The sequence below is a fragment of the Narcine bancroftii genome, chromosome 2, assembly GCF_036971445.1.
Source record: "Narcine bancroftii isolate sNarBan1 chromosome 2, sNarBan1.hap1, whole genome shotgun sequence".
Classification (NCBI taxonomy): domain Eukaryota; kingdom Metazoa; phylum Chordata; class Chondrichthyes; order Torpediniformes; family Narcinidae; genus Narcine; species Narcine bancroftii.
In genome coordinates, this window is record NC_091470.1 from 85,900,056 (window position 1) to 85,926,828 (window position 26,773).

General features: G+C 45.5%; 1 protein-coding gene across 14 annotated transcripts in view; it reads left to right on the forward strand.

Moving 5' to 3' along the window:
- Positions 1 to 26,773, forward strand: part of LOC138753859 (alpha-(1,6)-fucosyltransferase) — an 852,902-nt gene that overhangs the window by 36,760 nt on the left and 789,369 nt on the right. The window contains exon 2 of one of the 14 annotated variants that reach the window (XM_069917365.1): positions 22,263 to 22,288. The exons of 12 other annotated variants lie outside the window; for them this stretch is intronic. The gene's annotated coding sequence lies outside the window, so the exon portion shown is untranslated. Of the gene's footprint in view, positions 1 to 1,001; positions 1,023 to 22,262; positions 22,289 to 26,773 lie in introns of those variants that run through there. One more of the 14 variants, XM_069917366.1, reaches the window with a different exon arrangement.

A 26,773-nucleotide genomic window follows, 5' to 3' on the forward strand; every position in this document is an offset into this window, starting at 1 on the left:
CTACAGGGGTGTTCTCCACATTTCTGATTCCCTGCACTGTCTGCTGTTCTCCCAGAGTCTGCAACCCCTCGAAGCCACTGCCAGTGCATGAGCTGCCATCTTGGGTATACATCTAAAACATCCTTAGATGTCAGTGAGGTGCCAAAGAATTATTGAATAGCCAATGCCTTGCCAATATTTAAGGTTCTAAGAATAATCTGGGAAATTATAGGCTGGTGAGCTTGACATCAGTCGTGGATAAGTTATTGGAAGGTGTCTTAATGGAGCAGATATAAAACTTTTTGGATAAACAGGGATTGATTTGGGATAGTCAACATGGCTTTGTGCATGGTAGGTCATGTCTGTAGTGCGCATCGAAAGAACCAAAGACTTGTTGATCCAAACGAAGGCTTTTATTAATTAAAAGACTGGAGCATATCACAAGTAGGTCAACCAGTCCAGAATGACCTGGTCTGGCTAGGAGCAATCCTTTAAGACCTGCCAGTAGCTGTGGCTACACTCTCAGCCAATCACAGTCATCCTACACTACAATCTGTAAATATACACATTGGTGAGAGAATCTGTACTATCACATTCACCCCTTCTTTGAGAACTGACCCCGGGGTGGATAGAGGTTAGGGGTTGTACCATTCAGGGGACCTGGCCATCCGGCATGACCGCCGTGGTGCCGGGATTGAGGTCGCCAGCAGGCTCGTAGGGTGTGGCCACTGCTTCACTCAATTCCCCAATGGCATTGTCGACGGTCTGGCCTGAGCTTGTGGGGTGGTGCTGGTCCTTCTGTTCAAGCACATGACCTGGGGGAGAAGGAATAGGGGGAGGTTGGGTTAAAGGCACTGCTGCGCCTGATCCGGCTTGGGCTAGGTCCCTTACTGAGACTGTGTCCTCCCGTTCGTCTAGGTACTCAACGTAGGCATAATGCAGGTTCGCATGGAGCAGAGTCACTCGGTCAACTAAGGGGTCGTTCTTAGAGTACTGGATGTGGCGTCGTAAAAGGACTGGACCAGGAAACGTGAGCCATTCCGGTATGGTTGTACCAGACTCGGATTTCCTCAGGAAAGAGGACATCATTTCATGGGGGGTGGTGGCATTGGTCGTGGTGAATAGGAGGGAGCGGATGGAGTGTAGGGCACTAGGGAGCACATCCTGCCAGCGAGAGGTGGGGAAACCTTTGGACCGGAGGGCAAGCGAAACCGCTTTCCAGACGGTGGCATTCTCTCTTTCGACTTGCCCATTACTGCGTGGGTTATAGCTGGTGGTCCTGCTTGAAGGAATACCACGCTCCAGAAGGTACTACTGTAGCTCTGCGCTCATAAATGAGGACCCCGTCACTGGATGTAACTGGGGTACCCGAAGATGGCGAAGAAGCTGTGCAGGGCCTCTATAACTGAGGAGGCAGTCATGTCCGAGCAGGGCACAGCGAACGGGAAGCAGGAGTACTCGTCGATGGCTGTAAGGATGTAGGTGTTACGGTTGGTCGATGGTAGGGGCCCTTTGAAGTCTATGCTGAAACATTCAAAGAGGCGGGTGGCTTTGATGACGTGGGTGTTCTCCAGATGGAAGAAATGGGGCTTGTGCTCAGTGCACACTGGAGAGGCTCGGGTCATGGAGCGAATCTCCTCGACAGTGTAGGGCAGGTTGTGAGCTTTGACAAAGTGCGCGAACCTAGTGACCCCTGGATGACAGAGCTCCTCATGGAGGTTCTGCAGCCTGTCCAGTTGTATGATGGCGCAAGTCCCCCTGGAGAGTGCATCTGGCGGGTCATTGAGTATGTCATAATTAAAGGCAGAGAGCTTGATTCTCCACCTGGCGATTTTTGTCATTCTTGATCTTACCTCGCTGGGTATTGATAAACATGAAGGAGATCGCGCGTTGGTCGGTCAGCAGCATAAAGCGTCTGCCAGTGAGGTAGTGTCTCCAACAACGTACTGCTTCAACTATGACCTGGGGCTCCTTCTCGACAGAGGAGTGTCTGCTCTCAGGACCCTGGAGGGTCTGGAGAAGAAGGCTACTGGCTGGCCGGCCTGGTTCAAAGTGGCTGCCAGTGCAAAGTCAAATGCGTCGCTTTCGACTTGGAATGGAATGGACTCGTTGATGGTGTGCAGCGTTGCAACAGCGATGTCCGATTTGATGCGGTCGAAGGCCGCTCTGGCTTCGGTTGACTGGTGGAAGGAGGTGGTCTTGATGAGTGGCCGTGCCTTGTTGGCATACTGTGGAACCCATTGGGCATAGTAAGAGAAAAATCCCAGGCAGCGTCTGAGTGCCTTCTGGGTGTGGGTAGGGGGCAAGTCGATGAGGAGATGTATGCGGTCGGGGTCCTGCATGAGCACCCCATTCTCCACCACACAACCCAGAATTGCGAGCCGAGTGGCCCGGAAGACACACTTGTCGAAATTGTAGGTCAAGTTCAGCCGAATTGCAGTCTCAAAAAATTTCTCAAGTTTGGCATCATTATCCTCCGTGACATGGCCGCAGATGGTGACATTATCCAGATACAGGAAAGCAGCAGTCAGCCCATTCTGGTCAACCATCCGGTCCATTTCCTGCTGGAAGACCGCAACGCCATTTGTGACCCCAAAGGGTACCCTGAGGAATTGATACAGCCGCCCATTCGCTTCGAAGGCCGTGAAAGGTCGGTCTTCTCGGCAGATCGGGAGCTGATATTAGGCCAAACGTAAGTCAATGGTGGAAAATACATGGTATTGGGCAATCTGATTTACCACATCTGTGATCCGTGGAAGGGGGTATGCGTCCAGGAGCATGTAGCGGTTGATTGTCTGACTGTAGTCAACCACCGTCCGTGGCTTCTCCCCATTTTTAACAACCACTACCTGAGCCCTCCATGGACTCAAGCTAGGTTCGATAATGCCCTCATCCAGCAGTCTGCGCACCTCGCTTGTGATTAATTTCCTGTGTTCATAACTATATTGCCTGCATTTGGTGGCTGCAGGCTTCCAGTCAGGGGTGAGATTTGTGAAAAGTGCTGGTGGAGCAATTCAGAGGGTGGAGAGACTACAGGTGAGGCCCCGGGGCATGGTGGCAGGTGGCTCGGGATGCCGCTAGCAGGAGGTTTCCAGGGTGGAGTGGTTAAAGACAGAGAGCAGAGCGTGAGGACCCCCAAAGTGCAGGGAAATGGTTTGAAACTGGCACTGAAAATCCAATCCCAACAGAGCAGGGGCCCACATTTGGGAAAGGACTAATAGTTTGAAGTCTATGAACATGATGCCCTGGACTTTCAGGGTCGCCATGCAGTACCCCTTTACTCCAATTGAGAGCGATCTGGTCGCCAATAAAATTCTCTGTGCAGAGGGGAGAATAGCTAGTCTGCGATGGTGGGCCAGATATAATCTGTACTATCACAATGTCTAACCAATGTTAGAGATTTTTTGAGGAGGTTACCAGGAAAGTTGATGAAGAAAAGTGTTACAGGCCCAGAGAATCCCAAGCAGCAGTAATAGAAATTCACCAAGACAAATAGTTAATTAAACTAAAGTCGTTTTTAATTTAAAAAGATTAAAAACAGGATCAAACTTTAACATTACTATTAATTTAACTTAACCTAACTTAACCTCCTTCTAATTCCAAGTGCATGTGTATGTGTGCATAAGTTCAGAAAAGTTCTTTGATTTACAGTACAATCTTACTTTTCACTCCTCCCAAGTTCATCGGTATCAAGCAAATCTTGTACTGTGCACAGAATTTAACATTTTATGAATTTTCACCAAGCTCTGGTGCTTAAATGGTTACCACTCAGGATGGTTCTTGTCAGTTTCAGAGAGGGATTTGTTGCTCATTGGACATACAAATTGATTCCCTCCGATCAGCCACTTCAGTGTCTTACCGAATAAATTTGCCCCATTAGTATTTTCCAAATGATAACAACTTATTCTGCAGGTCAATACAGAGTCCTTTTGTTTCCCTTATTTCAGGTGAAAACACTCTAGCCAGCCATTTCTTCTTGTATGAACCACAAGAGTTTTTCAACAGGCTGAACTCAGAACTGACAACCCAGTTTCAAGCTGCCAGCTTGCCATGACTGCAAAAATCAGTTCTCTCACTCTCTCACTCTGTCACCTTGCAAAACCACATGACCTTCTTAGAAGAGCAAACTGCAACCAAACAGATCGCGGCACCGGACCCAAACTTCTGAGTCCATTCATCTGTTCCTTTCAAAACAATAATCCACTACTCCACAGCATGTCCAAGTCTCTATAGGCACTGTAAATGAGATCTGTTTTATGAAGTGTTTGTTTGTGACCCACACTATCTATTTCCTTCAAAAATTTATCTATATACAATATAAAATATGATATAATCTGACACAAAAGACAGTGAATGTTATCTACATGGACATTAGTAAGGCCTGTGACAAGGTCCTGTGTGGCAGTTGAACAGGAAAGTTTGCAGATGCGGTGATTTTTGTGCCATACACAAAAGTGCAAGAGAAACTCAGCAGGCCATGCAGCATCAACATGGGAGATTGATCATGAAGGTTCAGTCTCTGATTCATGATGGGGTAGTGCATTGGATTGAACATTGGCTTTGCAGGAGAAGCCAGAGAGTGGATGATATGCTTCGCAGTGGGATCTGGACCAGTTGGGAAAGCAGGCTGCAAAAAAGTTAGATGCAGTCAAGTGTGAAATGTTGTCGTTTTGGAGGAGAAACCAGGATAGGACTTGCATGATAAATGCTGGGCACTGAGGAGTGCAGTGGAGCAGAGGAATTTGGGAATACAGATACATTAATTTCATGAAAGTGCCTTCACTTTCATAGGATCATAAAGAGAGCTTTTGACATTTTGACCTTCACAAATCAAAATATTGGGATGTTTTATTGAAGTTGTACATGACATTGAGGTCAAGCTTAGAGTATTGTATACAAGTTTGGTCACCTACTGACAGGAAAGATATCAATAAGATTGAAAGAGTGCAGAGGAGATTGACAAATGATATTGCTGAGATCTAAGGAGCTGAGTTAAAGGAAACATTAAACAGGTTAGGACTCTATTCCCTTGAGTGTTGGAGAATGAGGAGAGATTTGCTAGAGTTTTACAAAATTATAAAGGTTATAGATGGAGTAAATGCAAGCAGGCTTTTTCCAGTGAGATCAGTGAGACAAGAACTGGAGGAAATGGTATATGGGTGAAAGGTGGTTCAGCCGCTTCAGGTTCAGGATTAGGAATTGCATCTTAAAATATCTCCTATTTCTCCTGTCTCTCTGTCTCTCCTGTGAAGATTCTTTCTAAACCTCCTCTGCCCCATGTTTCCAAACATGGTTGTGTGTCATTAAGCTTCGCAAGATGCTTGGCTAGAGGCATTATTTAAATGGAAATATTGTTTGTTTTTCCGTTATGTGAATACAGAGAATTGCTTACAATGTTAGGAGTGGTCTTTGGGAAGGTGGAAATTAAAGTTCTTATTGATCATCTGAACTAAGTCAGTTTTACTTCTGGGTAAGGAGTCTGTAATTGTTGAATGATACCTCGTCCAACCTGAGTGTTGCAGGGTGCACTTTCGAAAACTCTGTGGTAAATGTACTGTTGTACTCCTCTTGTGGAGGTTGCATTGAGAGAAACTTGGCCAGTTCCTCTCATTTCAATCTTCCTGCAGCAAACTTGCCTTCTTCTCATCCAGAAGGAAGAGTTTGCATTGAAATGAATGGCACTGGGTTTCTCATAATTAGAATTTTCTGTTCTGGGGAAAAGGTGCTGATGATGTTTGTGTTTCAATAAATATTTAGCCATGGCTTTGTTCAGGGACACACAAATAAAATCAGAAGTACTGAATGAAGCTGCCTTAGTTCCTTTCCATGAGCTGAGTATCTTGGCTTTCATCTGATTAAACCCTGACTGTTGTGTGCTTTTGCTCGCTGGTTGGAGAGTAACCAGATAGCAGTGGAGCATGTTATTGGCCATGTTGACAGGGGCTTGAACTCTGGTCTGTAGCCTTTGTTTCCTCTTGTTCTTTTTTGTTTCATTACAATTTGGGGAAAAAACATGCACCATATTTCCCCTTTATTACAGGTAACTCTGAAAAACTGGTTAATCTGAAACTGACCTCTAAACCGACTCCCTATACATTTACAACTGCATGGCCAAACACTGCTCCAATTCTATCTATACATTTACAGTGACACCACTGGCCATAAGCAGGACCACCCTACAACAATGAAATTAAATACAGAAGCGAGATAGGGAATTGCGGCTTGATGCCAAGATAACAACCCGGAGGCTTCCACTCCCGACCATCCTCCTGGCCAACGTACAATGCTGGGGGGGGGGGGGGTGGGGGGCTCCAAGGCAGATTAAATCAGAGAGACGACAGGGTATGCTATGTGAGGTGCTTCACAGAAACATGGCTTAATGAGGGTACTTCCGACACAGTGCTACAGCCCGTGGGCTACACCCTTCGCTGCGTTGCCTGGATACCAGTGGCAGAAAAAACCAGGGGAGGTGGCTTTGAGTCATTATCAGTTCATTGTGGAGCATAAATGTGACAGTTATGTCCCAGTCCTGCTCCCTCGACCTAGAACACCTGGCAAACAAGTGCTGCCCATTCTACCTGCCGAGGAAGTTCACTGCTATCATCCTGGTTGCAATGTACATTCTACTCCAGGCTAACGTCAGGCTGGCGCTGGAGGGACTGAGCACTGTGATAAACAGCCATGAGACAGAACATCCTGATGGCTTCCTGATCATTGTAGGGGACTTCAATCAGGCCAGCCTGAAGAAGTCTCTAACAAACTATCCCAACACACCACCTCAAGATGAGAGGAGCCAACACACTCAACCACTGCTACACCACCATGGAGAATGCCAACTATGCCATCCCATGACTCCACTTCTGATTACCTGGCTGTACTTCTACTCCCGGTGTACAAATAGAGACAGAGGGCCAGAGCACCAGTAGTGAAAATGGCAAAAGTATGGTTGAGGGAAGCGGAGAAGAGCCTGCAGGATTGCTTTGAATCGGTGGTCTGGGCCATATTCACGAACTTATTCTCAGACATCACTGACTTCATCCAGTCTTGCGTGGACAAGTTCCCCAACCAGAAGCCTTGGATGCATCAGATGATTTGCAACCTACTGAGGGCAAGATCAAGGACATTTGAGGCCGGGGATCCAGATGTCTACAAGAAGTTCAGGTACAGCCTGCGACAGAGGCAATTCCAGAGGAAGCTTGAGGCAGAGACCAATACGTACCAGGTACAGCAGGCCATTACAGCCTACAAAGTGAGAGCGAACACCACCTCTGCCTACTTCGGGGAGTATTCAACAGTGCCTACTAGAATCCCTGCAAAGGCTGTCTCTGAGGTCAATGTCAGAACATCATGCAAGAGGGTAAAGTCTGACTGTGTACTTGGCAAGGTACTGAAAATCTGTGCCAACCAACCAACGGACATTTTGCAATCTCATTGCTGTAGTCAGAGGTTTCCACCTGCTTCAAAAGGGCAATTAATCATCCTGGGGCCTAAGATGAGCAAGGTGAGCTGCCTCAATGACTTTTGCCCAATAGCACTAACATCTACTGTGATGAAATGCTTTGAGAGGTTATTCAGGACCAGAATAAATGCCTACCTAAACAAAGGACTGGGCTCACTGCAATTTGCCTATCATCACACCATTTCAGGAATTGCTCTACAGCAGACGTAATATCTCTGTCTCTCCACTCAGCTCTGGATTACTGAGAAAGAAGCAATTCATACATACGACTGCTCTTCGTCGACTACAGCTCAGCTTTTCAATACCATTATTCCCTGAGTGCTGGTCAACGAGTTCCAAACCCTGAACCTCGGCACGCCTCTCTGCAACTGGATCCTCGACTTCCACATCGGAGGACCAGAGTACGAATTGGAATCAACGTCTCCTCCTTACTGATGATCAAGATATGCACACATTTTGGATGTATGCTTAGCCCACTGCCTCATCACTCTGCACCCATGACTGTGGCTAGACACAAATCCAATACAAATTTGCTGATGTTACCATGATTGTTGGCAGAAATGGCAAGGAGGAGAGAGATTAGCTCGTTGAGTGGTGTCACACTCCAGGCTGGCGCTGGAGGGACTGAACACTGTGATAAACAGCCATGGTAACACTCTGTGTTAGCAAAACCAAAGATAATTGTGGACTTAAGAAGGAAGTTAGAAGAACTCAAACCAGTCCTCATTGAGGGCTTAGGGGTGGAGAGTGTCAAGAACTTCAAATTGCTGGGGGTCAACACCTCCAAGGATCTGCCCTGGAGCCTCCACGTTGATGCAATCATGAAGAAGGCTCGCTAGTGACTCTACATTGTGAGGAGATTTGGTATGTCACTGAAGACTCTCAAAAACATCTACAGGAGTATTGTGGAGAGCATTCTGACTGGTTGCACCGTGTCTGGAATGGAGGTGCTAACACTCATGACAAGAAAAACTCTGGAGAGTTGTTAACTCTGCCTGTGACATCATGGGCAGCAGTAGTCTTCACTCCTTCGGGTACATCTTCCAGAGGTGGTGTCTCCAGAATGCAGCCTCTATCCTCAAGGATCCCAACCACCCAGGCCATGTCCTTTTTACCCTGTTACCGTGGGGGGGGGGAAGGTACATAGGTCTGAAGACAAGCACTCAATGGCACAAGGACTGATATTTTTCCACTGCCGTCAGATTCATGAATGAACAATGAACCGCAGACACTGCCTTTGACTTTTTCTTCCACCGTTTTTATTTTGTAAGGGAGTTTACATCAATATTTGCACTGTGACTCTACCGCAAAGCAATAAATTCCGTGACTTGATCATGTCAATAAATTCTGATTCTCCCTGAATGTCACTAAGGCCAAGGAGCTGTTTATTGATTTCTAGAGGAAGTGGAGAGAGTAGAGAGTTTTACGATCCATGGGGTAAGTGTGACCTTGTTCACCCACATCGATGCAATGACTGCGAAAGCAGTGCCTAGATCTCCTTGAAATTCATTCTGCCACCTGCGTCCCTGAACCTCTTCAGGTGCACTATTGAAAGCATCCTGTGAGGGTGCATCACTGCGTGGGATGGGAACTGCTCTGCTGAAGACCGCAAGTAACTGCAGAAGGTTGTGAACATGGCTCAGTCCTTCACACAAACCCCTCCTCTCCGTCCATTCCATCTGTAACTGTGACTACCTTGGCAAAAGCTGCTAACGTATTAAATGACATCCCACTCCAGCCACATGCTCCTTAACCCTATTCTGTCAGGAAGACAGAGTAAGATTCTCTGACTGCTCCTTGCAGTTATCAGATTGCCGAATAAACCTCAAAATATGAAAATGATGTTGCCTTTGCTCTGTACCAACTGATCTCTCCCTGTAACTCTGACCTTTTGCACTGCATCTTGCTTGTGTTACCATGTACAAGGTGACTACTGGCCTGCTCACAAAACAACCATGATCACTGCATTGTCAATATATGAGACAAGAAACACGAATGCATGATCCATTTTAAGTGTAGTTGGTGAAACATGATCATCTGCTTGTTAATGAAAAGTTGACATTCTGGGACTTGTTCTTTAAGTGAAGCAAAGTAAAAATCTACTCACTGGGGAGAACATTTCCTCTTGACTGGATGTATGCACTTATCAAGCACAATAACACAATTCCCCCATACAATTAAAGCATCACCCTACCATTCTCACACGACCAGACCCAATTACATTTAAGACTGCTCTCCTTCAAAAATCTTATCCTTAAGCACACCCTCCCCCACTTCCAGTTGAAATTCAATATGGAACATTTTGGATGATAAAGAACCAACACAGCTGTTCCTTGAATTTTGTTGGGAGCATCACTTCAAAAATGTATCTGAAATGATCAAATATGCCCTGGACTCCTGGAAGATTTTTTAAATTCAGGCCTTTCTTTTCTAAACCTCCATCCCTGGAACTGCCTGTCTGACATCATAATGGAAGTACCTTTCGTGGAAAGGCTGTAGTTGCTCAACAAGGAGGCTCCCCATCACTGCCACAAGGTCATTCTTAAGTTGGAAAACCTTGCATTTTAGTTTACATTCTTCGCTGTGCTGACATGTCTCTCCATGACCTCGTGCACTGCCAAACAAAGGCCACCCGTAAAATGGAGGAGCAATACCTAATATTCCGTCTGGCCACTCTCCAACCGGATGGCATCAACACCGATTTCCCATTTCTGTTCAACCACTGTCTGTTCGCCCTCTCTTCCCTATCCCTCTGTCTCCTTTCCTCCAGCTCTCCACCCCTTTCCCTCTCCATTACAGAGCTGATCCATCTCCCCCTGTTTTCTGTGGTGCCCTCTATCCCTTATCCACCTATTACTTCCTGCCTACGGGACTGTGCTTGTCTTCCTGCCCCTCCCCACCACCATTTTGTTCAGGCACCTGGCTACATTTTTCTCATGCCGTGAAGGGCTCAAGCCCAAAATGTTGATAACGTATCTTTATCTTTGCTGTACAAAGTATGTAGTTTGATCTGCTGAATTTCTCCAGCATTGTTTTCACTTGTATTTTAGATGTTCGTTATGCTACAGTGGTAGTTTTGATCATCAGAACATCCTCACTGAATATCCTCCACTTGTATTAATGAAACATTATGTGTTGAAGACCCATTGTTAATTGGACCTTGAAAGTTAAGCACTCCCCTTAGCCTTGCATTAATGTGTGCACATGGAAACGGTACAGATTGGCTCAAGATGCCATCTCCTGAATGGAAATGGAAGGTTCTCATACAAGGGGCAAAATTTGCTATTGTTGCTGTCTCAAAAAAGCCCTGTCGTTCTTTCTGCAATGCACACTCCTGTTATTTCAAGGTTTGAATTTTTAGACACAGTGTAGGTTCACTGAAATTTACACATTTCTTGGATATTGTTTTGGGGTTGTGGTATTTTCTCAGTGAGTGGGGACTCCCTCTTTTTTAAATGTGAAAGCACTTCCCCCAATTCTGGGTCTTTGGCCTTTTGCACTCTCGCCCTCATTGAGGGACATGAGATCCACTCTGTGCCCACCACTGAGATTTTCATGTGCATGTCATCACTCAACTGTGCCAGCAAGATGATATTTGATCCCTCCTGGAGAAATGATGCTGGGATCTCTTGTACAGAGGATTCTGTCTGTTGGATCATCTTCTGACGGCTTGCATTCTGAAACTTGGTGGAATGCTTTTCTCTTCACTGGGGCAAGATGGGGGTGGTCTTCTTTGGCTTGGCTTCACGGATGAAGATTTATGGAGGGGGTAAAAGTCCACGTCAGCTGCAGGCTCGATTGTGGCTGACAAGTCCGATGCGGGACAGGCAGACACGGTTGCAGCGGCTGCAAGGGAAAATTGGTTGGTTGGGGTTGGGTGTTGGGTTTTTCCTCCTTTGCCTTTTGTCAGTGAGGTGGGCTCTGCGGTCTTCTTCAAAGGAGGTTGCTGCCCGCCGAACTGTGAGGCGCCAAGATGCACGGTTTGAGGCGATATCAGCCCACTGGTGGTGGTCAATGTGGTAGGCACCAAGAGATTTCTTTAGGCAGCCCTTGTACCTTTTCTTTGGTGCACCTCTGTCACGGTGGCCAGTGGAGAGCTCGCCATATAACACGATCTTGGGAAGGCGATGGTCCTCCATTCTGGAGACGTGACCCACTCAGCGCAGCTGGATCTTCAGCAGCGTGGACTCGATGCTGTCGACCTCTGCCATCTCGAGTACTTCGACGTTAGGGATGAAAGCGCTCCAATGGATGTTGAGGATGGAGCGGAGACAACGCTGGTGGAAACGTTTGGTACAGTTAGCACAAAGTTATAACAGGGCCAGCAGCCCGGGTTCAAACCTGGCTCTGCTGTATGAAATTTGTGCATGCTCATTGTATGGATTTTCCTGGGTGCTTCAGTTTCCTCCCACCCTTGAAAAACTTACTGGGTTTGTAGGTTAATGGTGCATTTGAGGCGACATGGGCTCGTGGCCCAGAAGGACCTGTATGTCAAAAGGTGTCCAGTATAACTTTTAAAAGAATATTTTTGATTCCTTAAATAATTCCCTGTGAGAGTTGGAGGAGAAATGATTTGCATATACAGTATATGCAAATATTTTATTATCAAAAAAAATATACTTTATTCACAAATTATTTACAAAAGAAACTGTTCAAAGTACTTTCATATCCTTGGTGCTCTATCTATACATTTCCAATACTACATTGTTATTATTCAGTCTCCATGTAACACCTGATATGCTCTGTAAATAACTCCAAAGACAGTGATTGAGAAACGATAGCCTTTAATACACTTTAAATTGTAGCTGGCCCGATTCCATGTGCTCGAATGAAGGACAGGGAGGAAGGTTGACATTTATGACCGGGTCACAAAGGGGAAGAGTTACTGGGGAGCGGGTCATCAGTGGGTGGACCAGTGACGTACACAGTGCATGTCACCACATTACCATTGCTGCCACTGTGGGCCTTTGTAATCACTCCTCCATCTGAGGAATTTCTCATCGGTCTCAGCCCCTCTATGGCTGGTAGCATGAACTGTGGTCTTTATTCATATGGTGGCAGTGAAGAGTTGCTTTTCAGACTGGAGTCGTGTGACTACTGGGGTGCTGCAGGAATTATTGCTGTTTTATCCCCACTATTCACCATAAATATGGTGGAATGATTAGTATAAGTTTGTGAATGATGAATACAATTGGTGGTATGGTGGACAAAGAAGAAGGATAGCCTTGGGTTACAGCAGAATCTGGTTCAACTTGATGGGTGGGCAAGGGAATATTTGATGGGTGACATGGTTAGCGCAACACTGTTCAGGACCAGGGTTCGAATCCCACTATGTAAGGAGTTTGTATGTTCTCCGCATGTCTGCATGGGTTTCCTCCCACCATTCAAAACGTACTGCAGGTCGTAGGTTAATTAGGCAGTACAAGTTCATGGGTCTGTTACTGTGCTGCATGTCTACATTTAAATTGTACTCTGATACCAGTGAAGAGATGCATCTTGGAAAATAGAACCAGGCCAGGGCATGCTGAGGGAATGGCAGGAGTGAACCTTGGGGTGCAAGTGAATGATTCCCAGAAAGTGGCTACACCTACTGAGAGTGGTGAGCTGGTATGCTTGCCTTCACTGGCCCAGGCATTGGCAAATCACATTATAGTTGTACACTTTTGTTAGTGACACCACAGCTGGAGTATTGCGTGCAGTTCAAGTCATCGCACTATTGGAAGGGTGTGATGAAGTAAGACAGGATGCCAAATAGGTTCACAGGAATGTTACCTGGATTGGAGGGCTTGAATTGTAGGGAGAAATTAAATTGGCTTGGACCACTTTCTCTGAAGTGAAGAAGGCTGAGGAATGATCTTGCATTAAAAATCTATGAGAGACATTGATTGGGTAAATTCCTAGGTTTGGGGAGTCGGAAGTGAGAAAGTACAGGTTGAAGATGAGAAAGGAAATATTTAAAGGGGTTCTGAGGGGCAATTTTTTTTACATCAGAAAGTGGGTGGAGGGAATGAGCTGCCAAAAGAGGTGGTTGAGATAAGTATAGTTATAACTTTTGAAAGACATTTGGACAGATACGTAGACAAGAAAGGTTCAGGGGATCTGGGTCAAATGCAGGCAAATGGGTGCTACAGAAATGGGCATCTAGGTTGACGTGGCCGTTGGGTTAAATGGCTTGATTCATATGACTCCATATGAATCACTAATACAAGATAGCCAAAATATTTTTCAGTCAATGAAGTCCTTCTGAAGTATATACGCTTCGTTGGAGACGGGCACTAAGATTCAGAAACAATTCACAGGAATGCCACCTGGACAGGTGGCCATGAGTCTGGATACGTGGGATAAAACACAAAAGTCTGCAGATGCTGTGATTGTTGTAAAAGCACAAAAATGCTGGAGGAACTCAACAGGTTTTGCAGCGTCAAATGGTGAGCAAAAAGCAGGCAGACATCTGAATAAAAAGACTGGGGGGGGGGGGGGGGCGGTGGGAGGAGCACAGGCCAACAGGAAATTCTCAAATAATTGGAGATGAAGAAAGGTGAAAATTGATCGGGGAAGGGGTGTAGCTCTGTGAATGCGGAGCTGGAGGAAAGTGGAGAGGGAGAGAGACAGAGTTAGAGATGGAAAGAGAGTTGAGGTGAGGTGTTGTTTCTCCAGTTTGCATGTGGTCTCAGTCTGGCAGTGCGTGAGACCATGGACGTACGGCAGGGAATTGAAATGGTTTGCCACTGGGAGATCCTCACTTGCTGTGGTTAGAGCAAAGATGTCAAGAAAGAAAAATCATAAATCAGGTTGTTAAAATTACATGTTAATGAAAAAAAAATGTAATAGATCTGAAGGACATTTTCAAGGAGGAAACCGGAGCCCCCGGAGAAAGCCCATGACGGCAAGGGGAGAACATACAAACTCCTTACAGACAGTGCAGGATTCGAATCCAGGTCTGGTCCTGATTGCTGGTGCTGTAAGAGGCGTTACAACTTCACTTTTAGAAGTAGTTTCGAAAGATGTTGCAGTTAGTCATTCAAAAGTCTTGATCCCATGAATTACTTTTCATGAACCGGTACGGACTCGAAAGGCCAACCTGGCCTGTTTCCGCTCCGTAAATGGTTATATATGGTTATATGATCAATGAAAGCAGAATTCTAATCTACATCTGGTTTTCCAATGTGGAGGAGGCTGAAGTGTTGCTTCACCTGGAAGATCTGTTTGGCTCCCTGAATGGTGGTGAGGGAAGGAGGTGTGGGCACAAGTGCAGCATTGCCTGTAGTCACAGGGGGTTGGTGTTGAGAGGGCGATTGGTGGGCAGGGTGGTGAATGACACAAGGGGAGTTTTCCCTAAAGTGGAGGAGATTGAATGATGATCTTAATGAGGTTTGCAGAATTGAAGTGAAAGGCTTGTCATTACCTTGTTATTCACAATAGAAAATAGCACAATCAATCAAGGTTGAGGCAGTGATTGGCGGGAGAAAACTAACTGATGAGTTTAAATTTCAAAAGATTTGAAATGAGTTTTGTAAACATTTTTCAAGGCTATTGCACACAAGTGACTTGGAACTTGAGCTTTTTTTAAGCAAACAGTGCATGCAACTATTGTAGAGTACAATGAGTTAAACTTTTGAATTTAAGATAAGGTTAATGAATGAGATGCCTTTTTTGGCTGAGTGCAATAACCTTCAGGCTTTTCTCCTTTTATTGACTTTTTCTGATTGCTTTACTGTGTGTGTGTGTGTGTGTGAAGTGGAGATGGGCACGTAATTTTAACCATTGTTAATGACATGCTGAAATGCCTGAAGTTTGTGTCCGAGCGTTCGCAATCAAAACTATCCAAAGTTCAGTTCTGTCTTTGAACAATAATGGTTTCTATTCCCCCTTTAACTCCCCTCCCCATCCCAACATGCATCTTTACCATTAGTTCTTGTATTGTGTTGTGGGTGATTAAGTTATCTTGAACTCACAATGACTCCTGCTGCTCATGGAGTTGGAGAAGGTGAAATTCCCCTCAGTGAAGAAAATTAAATTTCTTCAAATTTGGTTTGCGATGATGTTCCACATAATTTGCAAATATTCGAAAGAACAGTTCATCTCTGAAATGATCAGTAAATCAGTAAAAGTACTTTTTCTTCTGCAATGCTTGTAATGATGAGTGACAGCTTTTATTTATGACTTGCCATTTATTTAAAGTCAATAATGTGCATCAGGCCTTGGGAGTTTATTGATGCTTGTGAATGGTGGTCTTGGGGTCCATGCCTAGTGACTGGCAATTTAGGACATCACAGTTTTGAGCATTGTTTTTAGATTAGCCAAGTGCTGAGTCCAAATACGCAGTGTAGCTACCTTTTTATGTATCTTTCTTCATCATGTTCTACTTTTTTAAATCAATCATTCCACAAAGTGCAAGCTGCACAAATGTAATTCTTCCCCCTCCATCTCTTTATATGCATTTTAAACAGCGGAGGTTTTTCAGTTGGTTGTTTTTCCAGACTCTTTTGTGTAGTCTTCCAAAGGCGCTATTTGCCTTGGCGAGTCTGTTGTCTATCTCATTGTCGATCCTTGCATCTGATGAAATGGTGCAGCCGAGATATGTAAACTGGTTGACCGTTTTGAGTTTTGTGTGCCCGATGGAGATGTGGGGGGGCTGGTAGTCATGGTGGGGAGCTGGCTGATGGAGGACCTCAGTTTTCTTCAGGCTGACTTCCAGGCCAAACATTTTGGCAGTTTCCGCAAAGCAGGACGTCAAGCGCTGAAGAGCTGGCTCTGAATGGGCAACTAAAGCGGCATCATCTGCAAAGAGTAGTTCACGGACAAGTTTCTCTTGTGTCTTGGTGTGAGCTTGCAGGCGCCTCAGATTGAAGAGACTGCCATCCGTGCGGTACCGGATGTAAACAGCGTCTTCATTGTTGGGGTCTTTCATGGCTTGGTTCAGCATCATGCTGAAGAAGATTGAAAAGAGGGTTGGTGCGAGAACACAGCCTTGCTTCACGCCATTGTTAATGGAGAAGGGTTCAACTGAAAAACCTCACAAAGATAAGCGTATACAGAGCCGTTGTCATACCCACACTCCTGTTCGGCTCCGAATCATGGGTCCTCTACCGGCACCACCTACGGCTCCTAGAACGCTTCCACCAGCGTTGTCTCCGCTCCATCCTCAACATCCATTGGAGCGCTCACACCCCTAACGTCGAGGTACTCGAGAGGGCAGAGGTCGAAAGCATCGAGTCCACGCTGCTGAAGATCCAGCTGCGCTGGATGGGTCACGTCTCCAGAATGGAGGACCATCGCCTTCCCAAGATCGTATTATATGGCGAGCTTTCCACTGGCCACCGTGACAGAGGTGCACCAAAGAAAAGGTACAAGGACTGCCTAAAGAAATCTCTTGGTGCCTGCCACATTGACCACCGCCAGTGGGCTGATAACGCCTCAAACCGTGCATCTTGGCGCCTCACAGTTTGGCGGGCAGCAGCCTCCTTTGAAGAAGACCGCAGAGCCCACCTCACTGACAAAAGGCAAAGGAGGAAAAACCCAACACCCAACCCCAACCAACCAATTTTCCCTTGCAACCGCTGCAATCGTGTCTGCCTGTCCCGCATCGGACTGGTCAGCCACAAACGAGCCTGCAGCTGACGTGGACTTTTTACCCCCTCCATAAATCTTCGTCCGCGAAGCCAAGCCAAAGAAGAAGAAACAGCGGAACAGTGATGAATAATTTGCTTGTTAAGAATAAGATGAAAAGGTGAGGGGGAGAGGCACAAGCTAATAGTTAAGAGGTCATGGGTGGGTGGATATAGGTGGGGGAGCAGAAGAGAGGAAAAAAGCTGAGCTGATAGGGGAGATCTCTGAGGGAAGGAAGATGGTGGGGACTGGAGGAAGAAAGAGCAATTGGAAAAGGAGACTTGTGGAGGGAGTTTTAACAGAAATTGGAGAAGTTAATGTTGACGGCATCTGATTGGAGAGTGCCCACACGAAATACAATTTTGCAGGTAGCCTCGGTTTGGCAGTGCACTAGGCCATGGACAGGCAGGCCGTTGTGGCCGTGGTGTGCAGAGTTGAAATGGTTGGCCGCTGTTTAATTAGAAAGTCTGGCAGTCGATGCTTTAAAGTCGAGGCATGCTTGTCTGTTTGATGAAAAGCAAAATTTAAAGTCAGTGGTAGCATCGCATCAGACCAACTTTCTCTGAAGTGGAGCTTATTGAAGTGTTAAATGGAGAACCTTGCATTCCTCTGCTGCTGTGTTGATTTGCAGGATTCAGCACGTCGCTTTCACCACAGACATTTGAAGATGATTTGCAATAAACGTGCAACAACCCCCTAAACCTCTGACAGCCATAAAAATATTGGAGCTTTGTAGATGATCTACGAATCTCCCCTTATCTCGGCTGCACCATTTCATCGGATGCAAGGATCGTCAACGAGATAGACAACAGACTCGCCTTTGGAAGACTACACAAAAGAGTCTGGAAAAACAACCAACTGAAAAACTTCACAAAGATTAGCGTATACAGAGCTGTTGTCATACCCACACTCCTGTTCGGCTCCGAATCATGGGTCCTCTACCGGCATCACCTACGATTCCTGGAACGCTTCCACTAGCGTTGTCTCCACTCCATCCTCAACATTCATTGGAGCGACTTCATCACCAACATCGAAGTACTTGAGATGGCAGAGACCGATAGCATCGAATCCACGCTCCTGAAGATCCAACTGCGCTGGGTAGGTCACGACTCCAGAATGGAGGACCATTGCCTTCCCAAGATCGTGTTATATGGCGAGCTCTCCACTGGCCACCAAGACAGAGGTGCACCAAAGGAGAGGTACAAGGACTGCCAAAAGAAATCTCTTGGTGCCTGCCACATTGACCACCGCCAGTGGGCTGATATCGCCTCAAACCGTGCATCTTGGCGCCTCACAGTTCGGCGGGCAGCAACCTCCTTTGAAGAAGACCGCAGAGCCCACCTTACTGACAAAAGACAAAGGAGGAAAAACCCAACCCCAACCAACCAATTTTCCCTTACAACTGCTGCAACCGTATCTGCCTGACCCGCGTCGGATTTGTCAGCCACAAACGAGCCTGCAGCTGACGTGGACATTTACCCCTCCATAAATCTTCGTCCGCGAAGCCAAGCCAAAGAAGATCTTTTCTGTAGTTAGGTGACCAAAACTGCGCAATACTTCAAATTTGGACTCACCAATGTCTTATACAATTTTATTGTAACATACCAACTCCTATATTCAACACTTTAATTTATGAAGGTCAATATACCAAAAGCTCTCCTTAGAACCCAATCCACCAGTGATGCCACTTTCAGAGAATTGTGTTTCTGTATTCCCAGATCCCACTCCATTCACTGTGTATGTCCTTCTAAAATGAAACACCTCACATTTTGCTGCATTAAATTCCATCTGCCATTTTCCCAGTTGGTCCAGATCCTTCTGTAAGCTTTGAAAACCTTTTGCGCTGTCCACACACCTTCCGATCATAGTGTCATTGGCAATCTTGCTGAACCAATTTACTGCATTACCATCCAGATCGCTAATGTAGATGACAAATAATAATGGTCCCAACACCGATCCGAGAGGCACACCACTAGTCACAGTCCTCAAGTCTGAGAAGCAATCATCCATCACTTCTCTTTGGGTTCTCCCGTCCAACCATTGCCAAATCCAGTTCGCCATGAATGCCTAGTGTCTGAACTTTCCTGACTAACCTCCCTTCTGGGACCTTATCAAAGGCCTTATTAAAGTCCATGTAGAGAACATCCATAGCCTTTCCTTCATCAACTTTCCTGATAACCTCCTTGAAAAACATTATAAGATTGGTTAAACACAACCTACCACGCACAAAGCCATGCTGACTCCAATATCCCTAATCCATTTCTGGATATCCAAATAATTGTATAGCATGATCTCTTGGAACACCTTCCATAATTTATCTAGTACTGAAGTTAGTCTCACTGGCCTATAATTTCCTTTTAGAGCCTTTTTTAAACAATGGAACAATGTGAGCTACCCTCCAATTCTCTGGCCGAAACCCGTTGCTAAGGGCATTTTTAATATTTCTGCCAGAGCCCCTTCATTTTCTACACTATCCTTCCTCAAGATCCAAGGGAATATCTTGTCAGGTCCTGGGGTTTTATCCGCCCTTATTTGCTTTAAGACTGCAAGCACTTCCTCCTCTCCACTTCCTTAGTCTCCATACTAAGATGATCGTCCTTATCTTCAAGAGGACCAATTTTGTCACTTACTATCCTTTTGCTCTTAATATACCTATAGATACCCTTAGGATTTTTCTTCACATTATCTGCCAAAGCAACCTTGTGTTTTTTTTAGCCTTACTGATTTCTTGAGGGTTTTCTTCCTTTTTTTTATACACCTCAAGTACCTTATTTGCTCCTTGTTGCCTATACCTGTTATAAACCACTTCTTCTGAACCAGATTCCTAATATACATAAAAACAAGGTTCCCTATGCCTGCTAATCTTGCCTTTAATCCTGACTGGAACATACAAACTCTGTACTCTCAAAATTTCACCTTTGAAGGTCCTTCACTTACCTTGCACATCCTTGCCCAAAAATAACTTCTCCCAATCTTTGCATTCTAGATCCTTTCTCATTTCCTCAAAATTAGCCTTTCTCCCATTGAGAATCACAACCCAAGGCTCAGACCTATTCTTCTCCATAATTAACTTGAAACTAATGGCATTGTGATCACTAGACCCCAAATGTTCTCCTAAACATACTTCTGTCACCTGTGTAAAGGTTAAAACCTTGTGTTTTTGCTTCTTAACAATTTTCTTAAAGGGACAGTCATAAAATTACTGTTTGTAGTTTTACTATGACGTCACATGTCGTAATATCTGTGCAGACTTGGAGATTGCTTTTTCATTCTTCATAGATTGATGGATATGTGAGCTCGAAATTCTTTAAATTTGTCTTAATCATCTCTTATTATCGTTTTCTATAGTTATGTCTAAATGTAGCCAAATGCTTTGTTTATTCATCATTATGAAAATCTCTGTGCAAAGTTATGCAAAATGTTTATTCCTTTTATCAACAAATTAAACCTACTTACAGCTGCAACTACAAAGTTTGATTTATTGGAAATAAGATTGTAATACAGAATATCGTCACTTACATTTCTGTGAAAATGACATGTTTTGAAATTGGGAAATGCAAGAAGTTGAAAAGTGTCATCTATAACCTGTCCTATCTCACTCCCTCAAAGGAGATCCAGTATTGCATTCTCTCTAGTTGATACTTCTAAATATTGATTGAGATACTTTCCTGAACACATTTGACAAACTCCAAGCCATCCAGCCCTTTTACATTATGGGAGGCCCAGTCAATATGTGGAAAATTAAAATCTCCTACTATCACAACCTTGTGTTTCCTGCAGCTGTTGGCTATTTCTCCTCCAATTCTCGTTAACTATTGGGCGGTCTATAATACAACCCCATGAGTGTGGTCATACTTTCCCGTTCCTCAGCTCCACTCATATATCGTCAGTAGATCATCCCTCTGGTCTATCCTGCCTGAGTACAGCTGTGATATTTTCCCTGATGAACAATGCCACTCCTCCCCCTTTCATTCCCCTGTCCCTCTGTTCTATAACATCTAAAGCAACAGAAGCCGAGAACATTTAGCCTGCCAGTCCTGTTTTTCCTAAAATCCTCCTTGCACAGAAATAGATGCTCTTTAGAAAATTTCCACCACGTGCAAGCCATCAATTTTCACATCATCTTTTCCCCCTCTATCTGCTCTGTCACTCTGGCCCCCTCCACCTGCAAATCTAGTTTAAACCCACTGGAGCAGAACTAGCAAACTTGCCCACAAGGATATGAGTCCCCTCCATTTCAGATGCAAACAGTCCTGTTGGAACAGGTCCCTGGAAGAGAGCCCAATGATCCAGAAACCTGAAGCCCTTCCTCCTGCACCTTGTACACCTCCTGCACATATTGAGCTGCATTATCCTCCTATTTTTAACCTCACTAGTATGTTACATGGGTACTAATCCTGAGATCAATACCCTGGAGGTCCTGACCTTCTACCGAGAGCCTAATTCCCTGAACTCTCCTTGCAGGACCTCCTCACCCATCCTATCCATGGCATTTGTCCCTCTATGGACCAAACATCTGGCTGCTCACCCCCACCCACCCCCATCGAGAATGCTGTGAACTCTATCTGAGATATCTCAGACCCTGGTACCAGGGAGGCAACATTAACATTTGGGATATTCTATCTCTTTCACAGAACCTCTTATCTGTCCCACTAACTATGGAATCCCCTAAACTACAGCTCACCTCTTCTCCTCCCTTCCCTTCTTAGCCACAGGACCAGTCTCCATGCCAGAGACCTGGTACCTGTGGCTTGTCCCTGGTAGCCCCCTTTCCCCCCCCCACCCCCTCTCTCCCCAAAAACAGTATCCAAAATGCTATACTTGTTATTGAGGAGAACAGCCACAGTGGTGCCCTGTACTGCCTGCCTGTTCCTGACTGTCACCCATCTACCCTCCTCCTGCCTCCTAGGTATGATGGTGACACTGTAACCCTTGTCTATCACCCCCTCTGCCTTCCAAGGTATCCGCAGTTCATCCAAATCCAGCTCCAATGAACTTGGCTTGTCAGGAGCTGCAGCTGCATCCACTTCTCGCAGATTAAGTCTCTAGGGATGCTGCTGGGTTCCCCGACGACCCAAATTTTGCAAGAGCTGTATTCTCCTGCCTTGGCTGCCATTCTGTAGACTTGAGGAACAAAATATATGATGTATAAAACCTGCCCTTACCTGTGCCTACCTGCTGAATCCTTATTGTTCCTTGTTCCTTTTGGTTCCAGGTCCAATCCCAGGAGGTTGATGCAAGGTACAGACAATTAGGAATACATTGTATGTTATAGAGGCACATAATAAAATAGATCCAAGTTTGCATGGTTTTCTTCAGGAAATTCTTGCCTGCTGAACATTGGAATTCTTTGAGGAAATAATAGGAGGAACAGACAAAGGAGAATCAGTGGAGGTTATTGTCTTGGATTTTCAGATGCTCTTTGACAAGATACCACACATAAGGCTGCTGAGGATGATGGGAGCCCGTCGTATTATAGCAAAGCTATCAGTATGGGCAAACGACTAGCTGACTGGTAGGAGGCAGAGAGATGGGATGAAAGGGGCCTTTTCCAGTGACCAGTGGTGAATGGTCCTGGGATCACTTTCATTTTGGATGCCCAATGATTTGGACGACGGAATTCTGGCAAAGTTTGTGGATGGTGGGAAGATAGGAGGAGGAGAAGGTAGCGTTGAGGGAACACTGAATCTGCAGGGGGATCCGAGACAGGTTGGGAGATTGGGCAAGGAAATGGCAGGTGGTGTGCTGTGGAGGGAAGTGTATGAACATGCACTTTGGTGGAAGGAATAAAAGCATTCACTTTTTTCTAAATGGGGAATGAGTTTAGAAATCAGAGGTTCAGAGGGATTTGGGAGACCCAAGATTCCCCAAAGGTAGTGTCGGTGATATGATAAGCAAATGCAATGTAGCATTCATTGCAAGGGGGCGGAAATATTAAAGTTTGGATGTGATGATGAAGCTTTATTGGCCAGTGTGAATGGAGTATTGTGAGCAGTTTTGGGTCCTTATTGAAGGAAGGATGTGTCTGCATTGGAGAGAGTCCAGAGGAGGTTCAGGAAAAGGTTATCATATGAGGATCATGTGATGGTACTTGCTGGAGTTTAGAAGAACAGAGGTGAGGGGTAGGCGGGGTCTGATTGAAAGGTCTGGATAGAGAGGGTATGGAGAGGATATCTTCTATGCTAGTTGGGGGGGGGGGGGGGGTAAAGTCTGGAACCAGAGAGAACAGCCTCAATACAAAATGGTTGACCCTTTAGAGATGAGGAAGAATTTCTTTACCCAGTGGGTGGTGATTCTGTGGAATTTGTTGGCTGTGGAGTCTGTTGTTGGGTAATTTTTTGATGGAGGTAGATGGGTTTTGATTGAAAAGGGAATGAAATGTTACAGAGAGGAGGCAGGCAAATGAGATTAAAAAGGACAATGTATCAGTCATGACTATAGATTGAGACTTGCAGCGTTGGTTGCCTTAGAATGCTGAGTGACCAGCTGAGCATTTTTGGGTACAGACAGTCCCTGACTTATGGCCAACATGACTTATGGCCATTCATACATGCAACTGAAAGTAAACAAAGAACATGTGTAAAATTACAGCAGCCGGACACCACAGCACATGCCCTACTGCGGGAGGCCCAAGGTTAACTGGCGTCTGACTTGCATTAATTTCGAGATCGACTGGTGTGTCAGAATGAACACAGATGTATGTCAGGACTCTCTGCATTGTGGTCAATCAGCCATGGTGGAATGGCAGGGTGATCTCATTCAGCTGAATGGCCTTATTCCACTCCTCTGCCTATGGCATGTCGATGTGTCATAGCGTACCCGTTGCGATGAGTGTGGAAGGAAGATGCACGCGGAGTTGAAATTGAAGACTGCTATATTGCACTGGCAGCTCTGCTTATATGGGCGCTTGCCACTGAAGTCAGGGCTCCGCGTCATTAGAATGCCGACCTCGGGTTGGCCGGCGTTCCTGCCAGAGTTCCTAGTCTTCCTGCCGTGCGGAGGGCACCCAGGATGATGGCTGGCGTCAACTCCAGGCTCATGCTGTCGGTGCGTTCGTTGGCGGGCTGCTACAGTGTGATGTAGCTTGAAAGTATGCTACTCTGTTGCACGCTTCAGAATTTGCTTCTGCTGAATGCTTTACAGCAGGGGTGTCAAACTCAAATTCACGGAGGGTCAAAATTAAAAACTTGGACTAAGTCGAGGGCCGAACTAAATATTTATTGAAATTTTTCAACCACATCTGCATGTTTTCTCTTCTTTCAACATATGTAATGTTAAACTTTTTCTTATTAAAATAAATGTTTAATAATAGTTTTGGATAAACTCTTTCATTGTCATTGTCTTTGGCCCATTTCCTTTAGCGTTCTGAAACCATGCACATGACGAGTCAATGAGGGATGATTAAAGCAGTGGTCTTCAAACTTTTTCTTTCCACCCACAGACCACCTGAAGCAATCCCTTACTAATCACAGAGCACCAATGGCACAGGGACGCGAGTGGAAAGAAAAAGGTTGAGAACTTGTATTGTGGTAACTCCACATCTGATTAGGTTAATTGTTAGGCAAGTGGTCAGAGAAGGACCCCCCCCCCACCCCAAGAAAGGCTTAAATCACAGGAACAAAATAAGCTTCCGTCTCACTGCTCCCAATCTTACACACAGTCCTGATGTGGAATGTGGGGTCGCAGCTCCACGTTCACCCGAGTTCAGGTGCTGTCTGTGTGGAGTTTGTACGCTCTCCCCTTGTCTTGGACCAACAGGTCGGTCGCCTGACGAAGGCACCCAAAGCCCCCGTTGAAACGCCGGCGTCCGGGTCGGTGGAGGAATTGGCTGAGAAGAGGGCGTTGCTCCCACCCCCCTCCTATGGTTGGAGAGGGATTAAACTGCGATCTCACGGCACCGGGCTCATCTCCAACAAAAGGAGCAGGAGGCAGGGTCCGCCGCGCACGGAGTGAGGGGGAAGGCATCGCCAACGAGACATTCGGTCCGGCGTCGTCGCTGAAGCGCAGACCCAGTGAGGATGGTCCCCAACTCCAGCTGCATCTGTGTGTCCGGGAGCCGGGCGGGCTGAGTGCGGCACTCCGATCCCCGGGTTTCGGGACTCTGAGATCCCTCCACACCTCCGGCGTCTTCATTTTCACCTTCAGTGTGCATACACTATACTGCCGCGGCGGCCAGCGGGCCAAATCTAATATATATTTAATATGATCTTGCGGGCCAAATATAATTATATCGCGGGCCAAATTTGGTCCGCGGGCTAGAGTTTGACATGTGTGCTTCACAGAAATGAAAGAATAATTTGTTTATTTTCCTCCTTATTGATTTTGACTCTTGGTGGTCTTCAGGGATATTCTGATGGCCATCCACTTGTCAGCTTGTGTGGTTCCATGAGTGCAGGTTGTACACCCATGTGTCTGCATCAGTGGTAGCACTGCATATGAAACAGCAACTTGCACACTTTTGAGGCCTGGTAAATATTGACTGCATAATATTACATTAAAGTTGAGAATCTATTAAAAAAGAAACAATCTGCAACATGTGTACAAATCATCCATCTGGAGAACCTTTGGAATAGTCCATCAGTTAACAAGTAAGCTTTATTTTTTATATAATATTTATTATAACATTTACATTATTTTCTCTCATTTTGGTCTTGGATGAATTTATTTTGGTTTTGAGTTACAGCATGGTAACAGACCCTTCCAGCCCACTCTGCCCAATTAAACCCATGTGACCAATTAACCTACTAATCCCAATTGTGGTTCGAACATGGGAGGGAATTGGAGCTCCCGGTGAAAACAGGGAGGACATACGAATTCCTTGCAGCAGAATTCAGGTCTCAGGTGCTGTCGTTGCCTTGTGCTAACCCCAACGTTGACCCTGGTTTTTCTTCATGGTTCTTCTGTTCATGAGCAAATGGAGGTGACTTGAGAAAAAGGTGATGAAGGCAGGATATGTGTGTTTTGCTCGCCTGAATTGAGTGTAAAAATGCAAAAAGCTGAGAGGTTGGTCTCCTCATTGACTGTGTTCCTGGAAAGGATGTTGTCTTGGTGCCTGGTCGGAAACGCAAAACCCCATGCCAGGTGGAAAAAGCTGGCTGAAATGTAAACATATGAATGAATACCTATAATTTCCTCTCAACTAATAAAATCTGATGTTCAATGATGTTACCAGATTGAGGCATCCCAAAGACATGCTGGGAGCCTAAATGAGTCCTGTAAAATAGCCCTTAGTGCTGGGAACTAGAAGTGGAATCAGTTGGAGGTTCAGGGAAATAAGAGGGGGAATGGGTCTGTACTGCAAGCAGGCGTGGGTTTGATTTGATGGACTGAATGGCTTCCATCTGTGATATGATTCTTTGGAAAAAGTTGATGATCTCTCTGCTGGATTTGCTGAAGCTTTCATGTTTGGCAGTGGTCATGGATATCGCAGTGGGAGCTCAGGGCAATTCCACTGGTATATTAACTCAACAAGGAAGTTCAATGTCAGAATCTGTTCAAAATGCAATTCTTCAATGGGACATTTTGTCGGTTGCATGTTGAAGTCTAAGTTTTTTTAAAAAAAATCTGCCATTTCAGCAAGCTTTGGCAATATTTCCTTGGAGAGTTGTACATCCTGCGAGTTCTGATTCAAGTCTCAAAACCTTTTGAGTTTTTTTCTTCTCCTCGATCAAATTCATAGTTAACACTTTGTTTCCGTACCCCAATATTGAAGATGGAATTCTGGTT